We start from the raw sequence: 12,809 nt of genomic DNA, 5'->3' as shown, positions 1-12,809 counted from the left end.
TCTGTGAATGGATATTTGTATGTTTGTAAAATGTTGTTTTATATGCAAAAATAAAGATAAATAGACAGACAGGTAGGCGCATCGACAGATAAACAGATATACAGAAGACAGATAGATAATTAGATAAGATTAGATAAGATAAGATAAGAAAGATGTAGATTAGATAGATAGATAGATAGATAGATAGATAAATAGATTAGATAGATAGATAGATAGATAGATAGATAGATAGATAGATAGATAGATAAATAGATTAGATAGATAGATAGATAGATAGATAGATAGATAGATAGATAGATAGATAGATTGATAGATAGATAGATAGATAGATAGATAGATAGATAGAGAGATAGATAGATAGATAGATAGATAGATAGATAGATAGATAGATAGATTGTCAGGTGTTTTGTAACAAGTGAAAAAACCCACACATGTGCATTTGTTATTGTTTGTTAGATTATGTCTAGTCTGTGTGAAATGTGTGAGTATATGTATGTATGTATGTGTGAAATGAATAGAGGCGGCCTTAAGCTAAAGCCACCTCTGAAACGGGTGAATTCTATTGACGAAATGTTATCTTGTGAAATGAAAAAGCCAAATGAAAAACAAAACACACAATTCTAGAACTGTTATAAATGTCTATAAGCAAATCTTTCACGTTAGATACCATAGCATCTTCTTATAATTTGTTTATGAAAATACACAAGTATGAAAGGCCGGAAATAAACAAAACCGATACAATTTATGAGAGAGATATCAGGATAAAGAGAGAGACAATGAAGAGAAAGAGACAGAAAGAGAGAGTCAGAGTGAGAGGAAGAAAAAGAAAGAGTTTCAAACTTTTCTTTTCAAAGTATAAAGGGAACTAATTCAGCTTTTACCAGCTTATTTCTTTCCCTTGTCCGAGATACCAAACAAAATAATTGATTACCAATAGTTAATTAACTAATTGAAAATTAAAAAAAAAAAAAGTTCTTAATTTGTTAAGTAAAACAAATAGTTTGATCAGACAGACAGAGTTGATAAAAGCTTAGTAGCAATCGGCAAAAATATTTGTAATTGCGAAGATTTATTCTTGTTAGTCTAGATCAATTGCCAAGATACATAAATAACTGATCCAAAGTAATTGATACAGCTACACTATATATAAGACTTTTGTGTTTACAAAGCTTATATCACCTCTCTCTGTCTGTCTGTGGGATAAAAAGAGTATACACGATATTTCTCCCACACCCATTCTCGGATCATACCGAAACTTCGCACAATTATTCATTACATAGACATGAAATCAATAAAAACAAGTAACCAATTAGACAATTAATTACTGGTAATTCATTATTTTGTTTAATAGTAACAAGGGAAACTAATACTTCAGTATTCACAGATATGGCTAAATTTGTTGGGTATAGTCCCCTTTAATGATTGTTAACGCTATTTCTCCCCCACGCATTCTCCGATCAAGTTGATACTCTAAACTGCTATTATTATACCTAACAAAACATGAATCAACAAACAAAAATACTCTAGTAGTCAATTAATTATTGGTAATTATTTTCGTTTGATATCGAATAAGGGAAATACCTTGTAAATTATTGGTAAATATAATTTTAAGGATTCCCCTTTAGATAAGCTTTGTAAAGGATTTCTAAAGGGTCTATATATATAATTCTCTTCTTCCCTCAAGAGTTTTGTCGAGTAGTAAGGAGTAAAGGAAAGATCACTCTGCGGATAGTCCACGAGAAAACAAGAGGGGGAGGGGGGGGAGAACACGTAGTCACAAAATAGCAGGGCAGGACCGTTGCAATATTACTCTTTTTTTTTTTATTTCTACCTCACGTTAAAAAAAAAAGGGGGGGGGGTATCTACTCTGTAGTAACTATCGAGGCGACAGAGCACGCTCAAGAGTTTGGACCCAATGGAAAGAACACTCTTTTATTTTTGCAACTCGGACGGAGGGAGTTATCCTAGGTAATTTAAGAGCGGAAAAAAAAAAGAACTTTCGTCTGTATATTTCAGGAGATTTGTATGAGTTTTCAAAAGATTTTAATAATTTCCGGATATTTCCAGGACTTTTTCGTGTATGACAGGAGGCCGCGGGAAATCTTTTATGTTATAAAATGGTTTAAGTTAATAATTTATACACCTAAAATTAGCGCGGGTCCTATAAAAGTTCTGGGCCCACTGAGGTCGCATAGGTTGCAGTGGCCTAAGGTTGGCTCTGCAAAATAGCGGCGTATGCTACGCCGCCGGTCGACTAGTTTGTTATATTTTGCTTGTTTTTAAATATTAAAAAAAATGCTTTTCCTTGTTTTAAATATCAATTTGTAAACATTTTAAATAGATCTAGATCTACTTTTTATATAAAGCAACATTGCGAGATAAACAAGCTTCACCACATGTTTGTGTAGTACACATGAAGTAACATATTGTGTCCACACATGTTGATGACAGGTCTAATAATTAGAATCAGGAACAGAGCACATTAATTTGGAAGACAAATGGCACATAATTCAGACCAAAAAAAAAATTGACTTTATTGCAATTTTTTTTTAGGGCTGGTAAAGAAGATGTGCTTTAAAGGGAGGGGAGTGAAACCTTTTATTTCATCTCTTCATATCCTGGATAGATTGACGAAAGAAACAGTATTTGTCATCTTGTTTGGTCATAAAGGAAGAAAGATTTTAATAAAAAAAAAAGCTTTCCTTTCACACCAGTGGAGTTGAGAGTAGTTTTAGGCTTTAGTTTTTGGGACGTTACGAGAGTATTAGTGAACAAATAAGGACGAATAAGGTCGAGACAGCACATGTCTATGCATACGAGTGAAACTGCTACTTGTGGCTTCGGGATGGTTTGTGATGGAAATTTTTGCTTTGACTTTTAACCTTTGAGTTCATGACCTAAATTGCTGTACGATGTCAGTCTTCTATGTCAAATAGGATAAGCCTTTCTTATCTAAATCCGTTTTACCAATAAGTTATTAATACTTATATAATTGTTTACAATTTACAGAAATACACTATTTACATTTATGATTCAAATACCGCATCACAAGCGAAGAGATTAGAGACAGGGTTACTACAGCGATTGGACCCCACGATGACCTGCTAACTATTGTAAAAACAACAACTAAAACTCTATGGCCATATTACAAGGTCTTCTGGGCATTCAAAGACCTCCATTCAGGGAACAGTACCAGGAAAAAGGAGAGGCAGACAGAGAAAGCGACGGGAAGACAACTTAAAAGTATGGACGGGCTTGACATTGAAAGAGGTTCTATCTATGGCAAAAGAGAGAGGAATGGAGAAAGACGGTTGACAATCTTGTGTGGTGACCCAATGGTCTAGCAGACTAAGGGACACGTGAAGATGTGAAAGTGATGAAGTAAGAACGATGCTTTTGAGGGGTTTGATAAAACAACAATGTTTTTGGGGGGTTTGATAAAACAACAATGTATTTGGGGGGTTTGATAAAACAACAATGTTTTTGGGGGGTTTGATAAAACAACAATGCTTTTGAGGGGTTTGATAAAACAACAATGTTTTTGGGGGGTTTGATAAAACAACAATGTTTTTGGGGGGTTTGATAAAACAACAATGCTTTTGAGGGGTTTGATAAAACAACAATGTTTTGGGGGGCTTTGATAACACAACAATGTTTTGGGGGGCTTTGATAACACAACAATGTTTTTGTGGGGTTTGATAACACAACAATGTTTTTGACTACAGACAGCTCTAATTTTGATCAATAAATAAAGTGAAATATTTTTTTTCTGTTTTTCTATAAAACAGATAAAATAAAAAAAACTATTTAAAAAAAAAGACAAATTCCTCCTTTACGAAGCTGATGACTTCTAATAAGAGCCATTATTTAACCCTTACTAGTGAATGAGAGATTAAAATAAAATATTTTTTTTTACCACGTCCCAATGAACTCCCCACCCGAACAAAAAAATCCTGGTTATAAATGTACTCAAAGTGTACTCAAAGTAGAAACAATTCCAATGATAGGCCTATGGATCCAGACTTACAAAACGGTACGCAAAATGTTTATTCATTTAACTCTTTAAAGAACACATGCGGGAATAACCAGAGACATATGTATTCAAGCGATACAATGTCTAGACCTCCTAACAAAATTTTGTTTTAAAGCGTATTACAATTTGACAAATCATGGACGACAAAACCAGAGTTTTTCCTGTAAAGTATTTCCTGCTAGTATTTTTTTTTCACAAAGATATACATAAACAGTAAATTTTCAAAGAAAATTGAGCTGTTTTGGGGAATTGTGATCGCTCAGGTTGTTTTTTTTTGACCTGATGAAGAATTCGTAAGCTGAATAGAGATATTGTAATAAACGGTAAACAGTATACGATGTACAAATACTAAATTCGCATTTATGAAATGAAAAAAAAAATATTTCACACATTTTCGGGAATGGGGATTTCTGCCCCAAATAGTGTGGTACAGGTGGCCCTTTTACTTAGTTTTTTTTTTCTATAAATACACTAATTTTAAAATATTCTGCAATAAAATGTTTTTTTTCTTAAACTAGACATTTAGTATTATTGAAACAGAAGGAGATAGAAGACCACACACACACACACACACACAATGTGTGATGAATGCATATTGAAAGCAGTAGAATTGAAGTGAATTTAGTTACATTTTTAAATCGTTTGGCATCTTGTTAAATCTCTAGTACTTGAATATATTTCTACACTGGAATTGAAAGAAGTATATGTCTGTTCAATTAAGTCAAGTTTTATTTTGTTGGAAATAAATTTTTCTAACTCTATTCAAGTCTCTATATTTTTGTTAAGTAATAGGGCTACTCGATTACCGACCTGAAGCTACACCCAAAACAGAACTAGGACAAATGGAAATATCGGGCATCAAGGAGGTGGACGCCCCTGGACTACCTATTTGTAACTACGAGTGCCCCGGCAGAAATCCCAAAGGATAGTTAGATTGTTAAAACCTCAAAATATTCTTTTTACTTTTTTTTTTATTACTGTAACTACGTCTTTAAAAAATTCGTTGTCATGGTAACAAGAAATTAAATATTTTAGATCTCTGCCTGAAATAATGCATCTGGAAGTTGACCCACTTCAAAACTAATTGAAAGACTAGCAGGTATTTTTAGATTGGCAAGCGTGTGACTCACACGTAGTGGATTAGATTTTATTTCATATATATGCTATCATGTTCTTGGTCTTCTTTATTTCTTATCTTATCTTATATAATACAGACGTTACTTCAAAAAAGAAGATGATTACGTCCTACGCGTCATGCATTTAGTCATGCATATTAACCAATGACTTAAACTCTGCCAAGTCACTGGTTTTCCTGGCTAGCTCAGGCAACCCATTCCATGCTCTAATAGCACTAGGGAAGAAGGAGTATTTGTACAAATTTGTCCTAGCATATGGGACGAGGAATGTGCCTTTATCTTTGTGTCTTTCAGAGTATTTTATTAAATTTTGTTTTTGTATTTGAAGATTATGGTTCAGTGTTTTATGTATTATTGCTACTTTACTTTTGAGCCTTCTGTCCTGAAGGCTTTCTAAATTTAGTGATTTTACTAAAGGTGTTACTCTAGTCAAATGTGAATATTCGTTTGTTATGAATCGCACTGCTCTATTTTGTGTCTGTACTAGTTTCTTAATGTTTTCTTGAGTTGAGGGGTCCCAAGCAGAGGATGCATATTCTATTATTGGCCTAACCAAGGTTAAATAACATTTTAGTTTTATTTTCTTATTTGATTTATAGAAATTTCTTTTAATAAATCCTAATGCTTTGTTTGATTTTTTTGTAGTTTCATCAATATGTGGATTCCATGACAGTTTTTCATTTATTATAACACCTAGGTATTTTGCGTTTTTAGTCTGTGTTACTGGTTTGCCATGAATAAGATAAGTGGAATTAATTTGTTTTAGTTTTTTTGTTACTCTTAACAACTGACATTTTTCTGGGTGGAAAGACATGCTCCAATTTGATTCCCATTTCTGTAATTCATCTAATTCTCTTTGTAAAATATCTGTGTCCTGTGTTGTTTTTATTGTTCTATATATTATGCAATCGTCTGCAAATAATCTGACTTTTGTTCCTGAAGTAATGCAATTTGGTAAATCATTTATGTAAATTAAAAATAGTAGTGAACCCAAGACTGTTCCTTGAGGTACACCTGAGTTTACTGTTATCGGTGTTGATTTAGAACCATTTATTATTACAGTTTGTTCTCTCCCTATCAGAAAGTCTTTAATCCACTGATGCAGTGGACCATTAATGCCGAAATATTTTAATTTTTTAAGCAAGCTATGGTGGTGAACTTTGTCAAAAGCCTTAGAAAAGTCTAGTAAGATAGCATCTATTTGTTCACTATTATCTAAACCTTTTGAAAAATCATCAATTATTCCTATTAGTTGTGTTTCACATGATCTATATTTCCTAAAGCCATGTTGGTATGGTGTGAGGACATTATGTTTGTCTAAGTGGTTTATGATGTTGCTACATATTATGTGTTCTAGGATTTTACATGTGATGCTGGTAAGTGATACTGGTCTGTAATTTCCTGGGTCAGATTTTTCTCCTTTTTTAAATAGGAGGGTGACATTAGCTTCTTTCCAGTCCTTTGGTACTCTGCCCTGGTTAAGTGAAGCCTGAAAGAGTATTTTGAACACTGGGGCTAGCTCATTACTTAGTTCTTTGAGTAATCTAGCTGGAATACCATCAGGTCCAGAAGCTTTATTTGGTTTGGTGTTGGCTAATAGTTTTTGAATTCCATTTTCTTGTACTACTATATCTTCTATGTTGTCTACTTGGTTCAAATTCAGTAATATGTCTTTGTCTCCTGGGGCTGAGAATGCTGATGCAAAGTATTTGTTTAGAATGTTTGCTTTAGTTTCATTATCATTATCATTATGTATTATGTTATGTTCATCTTTTAATGGCGCTACGCCTGTTGTTTCCATTTTCTTAGACTTAATGTATGACCATAGGTTTTTGTTGTTATCTTTAGATATTACATTGTTTATGTATTCACTCTGCAGCTGTCTGCTTACTTTTTGGGTTAAGTGTTTAATTTTTATATACTTTTTGTAAACTCTTTCTGCATTAGTTTCTTTAAATTTTCTATATAGGTTTTCCTTCTGTTTACAAAGCTTCTTTAGTCTATTATTAAACCAGCATTTATTTATTTTGTTTGATGTGTATTTAGTTGGTATATGATTTTCTATAATGCTTTTAAGATGGTTTTTAATGAAATTCCAGAGTTCATCGACTGGTTGGTTAATGTCTTTTTCTAATAAGAATGTTTGTTGAAAGTTTAATGCAGCTTGGTGTAGTTGTGTTAGGTTACATTTATTCCAGAGTAAGATTTTTCTTTTGGGTTTTGTATTGGCTACTGCTTTTATCTGACTGTGTATTTTTATGATCTCATGGTCTGATAGACCAGGGATAATATCATAATCAACTACTAATCCAGGTCTGTTGGTTAAGAAGAGATCTAATGTGTTGTTTAATCTAGTTGGCTTTTTAATGATTTGATCTAAACTTATTTAAATTGATGTCTAAAGATACTTTAACTTTAAAAAAAAATAAGGATACGTTTAATAGAAGAATATTCTTAGTACGTGATTTCCAAAAGGAAAAACTTTTATGCTGCCAGTCTGTAAACTATTCGAGGAGGTATCTTTACTCGGTCTTAAAGTGGCTTCCTCGTGGAAAGTCCGTTAAGGAAAGAATAGGCTAGCCTAACTGGGAAAACACCAGTGGGATTCCACAGTAAGTTTTAGTGAACAAATTGGAACGTGGAAAGGATATTAATTTAAAAAAAGGCTCGCTAACACGCCCAATCCGCTACGCTACGGCGTTCCTAACAGAGGTCGCACGCTGCCTTTGTGGCCCTCTCACGGTTAGGGGTGGTACATTGTAGGAATACTGAAGAATGTATAAGTTGGGCGATTGGAAATATAAAGCATGTGCAGGTCACGTGGCTAAGTGACAAAGACAGCTTGACTGCCGAATTGAGGGGTTGAGGTGACATTTAGCTCGAGTTGATCTGTATGAGCTGAACGCCTCAAGGAAGTCGCAAATATCCACAATAGAAACGTGATTAGATTGTACACAATACCAGGCCCAGATTTAAGGGAGGGCAGACCGGACTACAGCTCAGGGGACAAAAAAGGTGCCTCCACAAAAGAAAAAAAAAATATCCGAATTATTTCGACGAGTCACAAACTCGCAAAAATGTCTTGATTAAGAAGTTTACGCTTGTAGCATATTCGGAATAAGTAAATACATTTCAGGGTTTACAACAGTGCGTTTACCAACGGCATTACCCTTAACGAACTAAAAAAATAAACCCTTTTTAAAACTAAAATATGCATATTAAATATTTTTTAAAGGAAAGTGAGATTAAATGTCAAGGCACTGTATTTCTTCCTTCTAAAATATGACATGTTGTAGATATAAGTATATGTAGAGGCATCCCCCTACTTAAAGTCGGCCTTGCATAACATGCTTGTAGCACATAGAGACGCAATATATCAACTTTTTTAAATAGTAGTAATTTCTTTGTCGCTTAGCTCTCTAACCGTATTTACTAAATAAATGATTACTGTGTCTTTAGACTCTACAGACTGGCCAAATTCTTTCAAACCATGAGCTTCATGGAGTTATTGGTTTATGATTTAACTCGAGGATAAACATCTGACAAATGCCACACAAGAAACCAACCTAGAGTTCCGAAAGCGCAAGGTGCTAGTAAAATAAAAAAAATATGATAGCAAGGACATGCGCACTGCATTAATCTTCATCCCCAAGCACAACCCGACCCGTTTACGTAAGGCATTTAGACAGAAAGATTATTTATGTTATCTTAGCTCAGCCTTTCTCAACCTAACACTTGACTCGAGATGATTCGTTTGGAAGAGAAGATGGGTTGATATGCAATAGTAAATAAACCTATCCTTTACAAATGGAGAGAAATCAGAAGAATTTAGAAAACTCTTACATCAAGAGGTTGTCATAGCGTCAGCAATGGCGACCTTATACGCATAGTACCCTAAAGTATTGCATATTATCGAGTCATAGTGAGTAGAATATAGATCTAATGGTTAGCCTATGTTATCTTACAAATTAGATCCACTTTTTATCTAGTAAATAGTACCCAAACAACGACCTGCGGGCCATATCAAGCCAGTAACGAGAAACTATGGCTCTAACAATGTTTGCACGCAGAGTGTAATGATGCCACGGAAGAATCGTCGAATTTCTGCAGTGATGCAGTTCGTGACAAGTATGAGGGAAAGTGCCGGATCTACCTATGGGCAATACAAGCTATACCTCCCCCCCCCCCGTTGCGTATGGGCTCCCGAAAAATAGTTCCAGAAATATTTAAATCAGTTTAGAGAACACACTAGCATCCAACATCACAAGACACACTCTTACTTTACTTGGAAAACCCAAGGAAATGGAACGGTCAAGAAATACATGGGGCGGGCCGAGAATCAGTAGCAGATGCCAAGCAGATGGGCAAGACTTGGGGACAGAACCAGACGCCTGCAAGATGTTAGTGGCCTATGCTCCAGACGGGTCATCAGGGCAGGCAGAGATGAGATGATAACTACAAGGCGTCCCATATCCCATATACACAAGTAGTTTAGAGCCTTATCAAGTCTAAATCTGGCCCTGATAGGAAATATAAAGGTTTGGCACCACTGTCTTTAGATCTAGATCTAATCTAGAATACTGAAGTATTTTTTTTTTGCCTGAATTAAAAATTATCTCACTGATATAACTTAGATAAGGATCATAAGGCGATATTAAGTTAATTAAGCTGAAAGTGAGTCAAAGGAAGCTTGGCTGCTTGCTGATCTAAAATTTTGAATAGGTTTCTTAATACTTGTGCCTTTCTGTGTATTTCTTTACCTTTCTCAAAGCTTAATAAACATAACTAGATCTAAATTTAATGCATTCATCACAGTCATCGTCGCGTTATGGACACCAAAATAAAACTCGATCTATGAGTTTCTTACTTCCGCAATGAACAATTGAAAAACTACAAATTCCCTGTTCATGCATTTCACGAAACAAAATAAAGACCACCTAAAAAAAAATAAAGCTTGTCTTCGAGCCCGAAGATTAATGAGGAATGCAGTATTTCCCGTGGCTACGCAGCCCCAGCTGTGACCTACATATTTACCATATCCAGGGCTAGCATAACCAGTGGTCGATTAAGATTTTCTTTTCGCTGTCTGCGTCTGTCTTCGACAGCGGATTTTCCTTTGGTCTCAAATGTGTATCCAGCGGCCTTTGTGAGTGACCTCCAGCTGTTCCGGTCTGAGGCCGCATGCAACCAGGTACTCTCTTCTATGTCAACTTAGGCAAGTTGGCGCCTAAGCTGGTTTTTAAAGCGTTTCCGTGGGGCGCCTCTGTTATGTCGACCACCTTTTATCTCACCAAAAAAGACTGCTTTTGGCATACGTTCGTCCTCCATACGGGATGCGTGCCTGCCAAGCGTAACTGTTGGACCATAAGAAGTCCCTCTATACTGTCCATATCGGCGTTCGCAAGGACATCGCTGTTTATAGTGCGGTTTTGCCACCGTATGTCCATGATGGAGCGCAAGCATCTTTGGTGAAAGCACTCAAGTAGTCTTAGTTGCTTTCTGTATAATACCCATGTCTCGGGATCCAAATAGAAGGGTTGAGAGAACCACCGCCTGGTAGACATTGATTTTTGTAGGCAGGCGGAGCGATTTGTTCCGCCAAACTCTCTACTGAAGTCGTCCTAAAGCGCTACTGGCCCTGGCCAGACTGTTATCAAAGTGAGGTGTCATTCGATACTATACTTCTAAGGTATGTGAAGTGGTCTACCACGTTAAGGGGTTGTCCATTTAGTGATCTTTGGGGCTGAGTAGGTTTTATTGGGTGACTTCTGGATCATGACTTCTGTTTTCCCGAGGTTTATAGATAAACCGAAAGAGGCGGCAGCGTATACAAATTCGTTAACCGCGATCTGGTGTTCATGTTCATTGTAAGATAGCAGGGCGCAACCATCGGCATAGATAAGCTATGTTATGACCATTTCTTTTGTTTTTGTATGGGATAGTAGACGTCGAAGATTGAACACATTGCCGTCCGAACGAAACCTGATGTAGATGCCTTATTGCAATCGCCAATGAAGATAGTGAATAGAGTAGGAGCAAGTACACAGCCCTGCTTCACGCCATTTTCTATTGGGAAGTGATCAGACAGACACCATTGTGTCTGATCTGGCCTTTTTGTCCCACATGAAACTGCTTGAGAATGGATAGGAACGTAGGTGGGCTATTGAGTTATACAAGACTGTATTATTGAGAACAAACTATGCAATAAATATTTTGTTTTAAACGTTTGGATAAATCAAACCACCACGTAACCAGTCAATTCGCAGATGAAAAATAAAATAGATCCTCCTATTTGATGGTCGAAGAATCTCATCTTACTTTTGGTGTTGCAGAAAAAAAAGAGTTACTTTTTCTCATGTAGGGCATTGTGTTGGAGGGTTCAGATGACTATATCAATATCTAAGATGAACTGTGCAGTGGTTTGAAGATCAGGCAGCACTCCATATATTTTTTCTTCTATAGGTGTGTTTTTGGGAGAGTGTCTTGTTCGGGACTCGTGGTGGAGAAGGCAGTTTTCAAGTAATTTCTTATAACACTCCACAAGGGCAAATTTCACTGGTCGCAACTTTCGTCTTCCAAAAATGAACAGAAACACAAACTCATTATATTTGACACATTTACAGCGCTTCCCTAGCTGGCTAAAAGTGATACAGATATAGGCCTGTTGGTCTAGCTGGCTAAAAGTGGTACAGATATAGGCCTTTTGGTCTAGCTGGCTAAAAGTGGTACAGATATAGGCCTGTTGGTCTAGCTGGCTAAAAGTGGTACAGATATAGGCCTTTTGGTCTAGCTGGCTAAAAGTGGTACAGATATAGACCTTTTGGTCTAGCTGGCTAAAAGTGGTACAGATATAGGCCTTTTGGTCTAGCTGGCATTGCTAATGTTGAAGAAACTTTGGCATGTGTAAGTTATAGATAGAAGTATCAAGCGCGTGTATGTTGGACAATATTGGAGATAGAAGTATGAAACATTTATGTTTGATATAGAAGTATGAACATTTGTATGTTGGATATAAAAGTATAAAACATTTGTATGTTGGATATAAAAGTATAAAACATTTGTATGTTGGATATAAAAGTATAAAACATTTGCATGTTGGATATAAAATTTTAAAACATTTGTATGTTGGATATAGAAGTATGAAACATTTTGTTGATGGAATGTTACGCCCCTCTCAGTAACCCACATAATATTATATATTAGCCCCCTCCCTTTTTAGGTAAATTGTATATTGTAGGAAGAGTTATGCCCATGGATAGGGGACACAATCCGTGAGCCAAGATGGCTGATTAAAGAAACTAGTTGTTTGTTTATATTGTTACGTATTTCTGAATTTTCTGGCTAGATGTATTAGTTGGCACACAAATAAAAACACAGCAAAGAACTTGACGACTAAACTTTCAGTTTCATATAACTTTAATGACTATTAACTCTAACAATTCGTTACTGTAACATGTAGCGTAGAAGACTGTACAATATCTGTCAGTTTACAGTTAGCTATACTTCGTTGCAATTCATCTCTTCACTTCGTTGCAATTCATCTCTTCTCAACTTTCCTCGAGCCGTATTCCAAAGAACAGACCAACGACACACTTCCCAGTGTCGCTCCAGGTCTCCCAAAGGTGAACCAAGTCGTACTC

At 35.7% G+C, this 12,809-nt stretch overlaps 1 protein-coding gene across 5 annotated transcripts in view; it reads right to left on the bottom strand.

Annotated features, from left to right (window-relative positions):
• Positions 1-12,809, bottom strand: part of LOC106050630 (globin-like) — a 59,638-nt gene that overhangs the window by 25,083 nt on the left and 21,746 nt on the right. The window contains exon 1 of one of the 5 annotated variants that reach the window (XM_056027432.1): positions 9,930-10,036. The exons of the other annotated variants lie outside the window; for them this stretch is intronic. The gene's annotated coding sequence lies outside the window, so the exon portion shown is untranslated. Of the gene's footprint in view, positions 1-9,929; positions 10,037-12,809 lie in introns of those variants that run through there. 5 annotated transcript variants of the gene reach the window in all.

This window comes from Biomphalaria glabrata, chromosome 4 (assembly GCF_947242115.1).
Source record: "Biomphalaria glabrata chromosome 4, xgBioGlab47.1, whole genome shotgun sequence".
In the NCBI taxonomy this organism is placed as follows: Eukaryota; Metazoa; Mollusca; class Gastropoda; family Planorbidae; genus Biomphalaria; species Biomphalaria glabrata.
The sequence above is the reverse complement of the archived record's forward strand: the minus strand, read 5'-3'. Positions and strand labels throughout refer to the sequence as shown.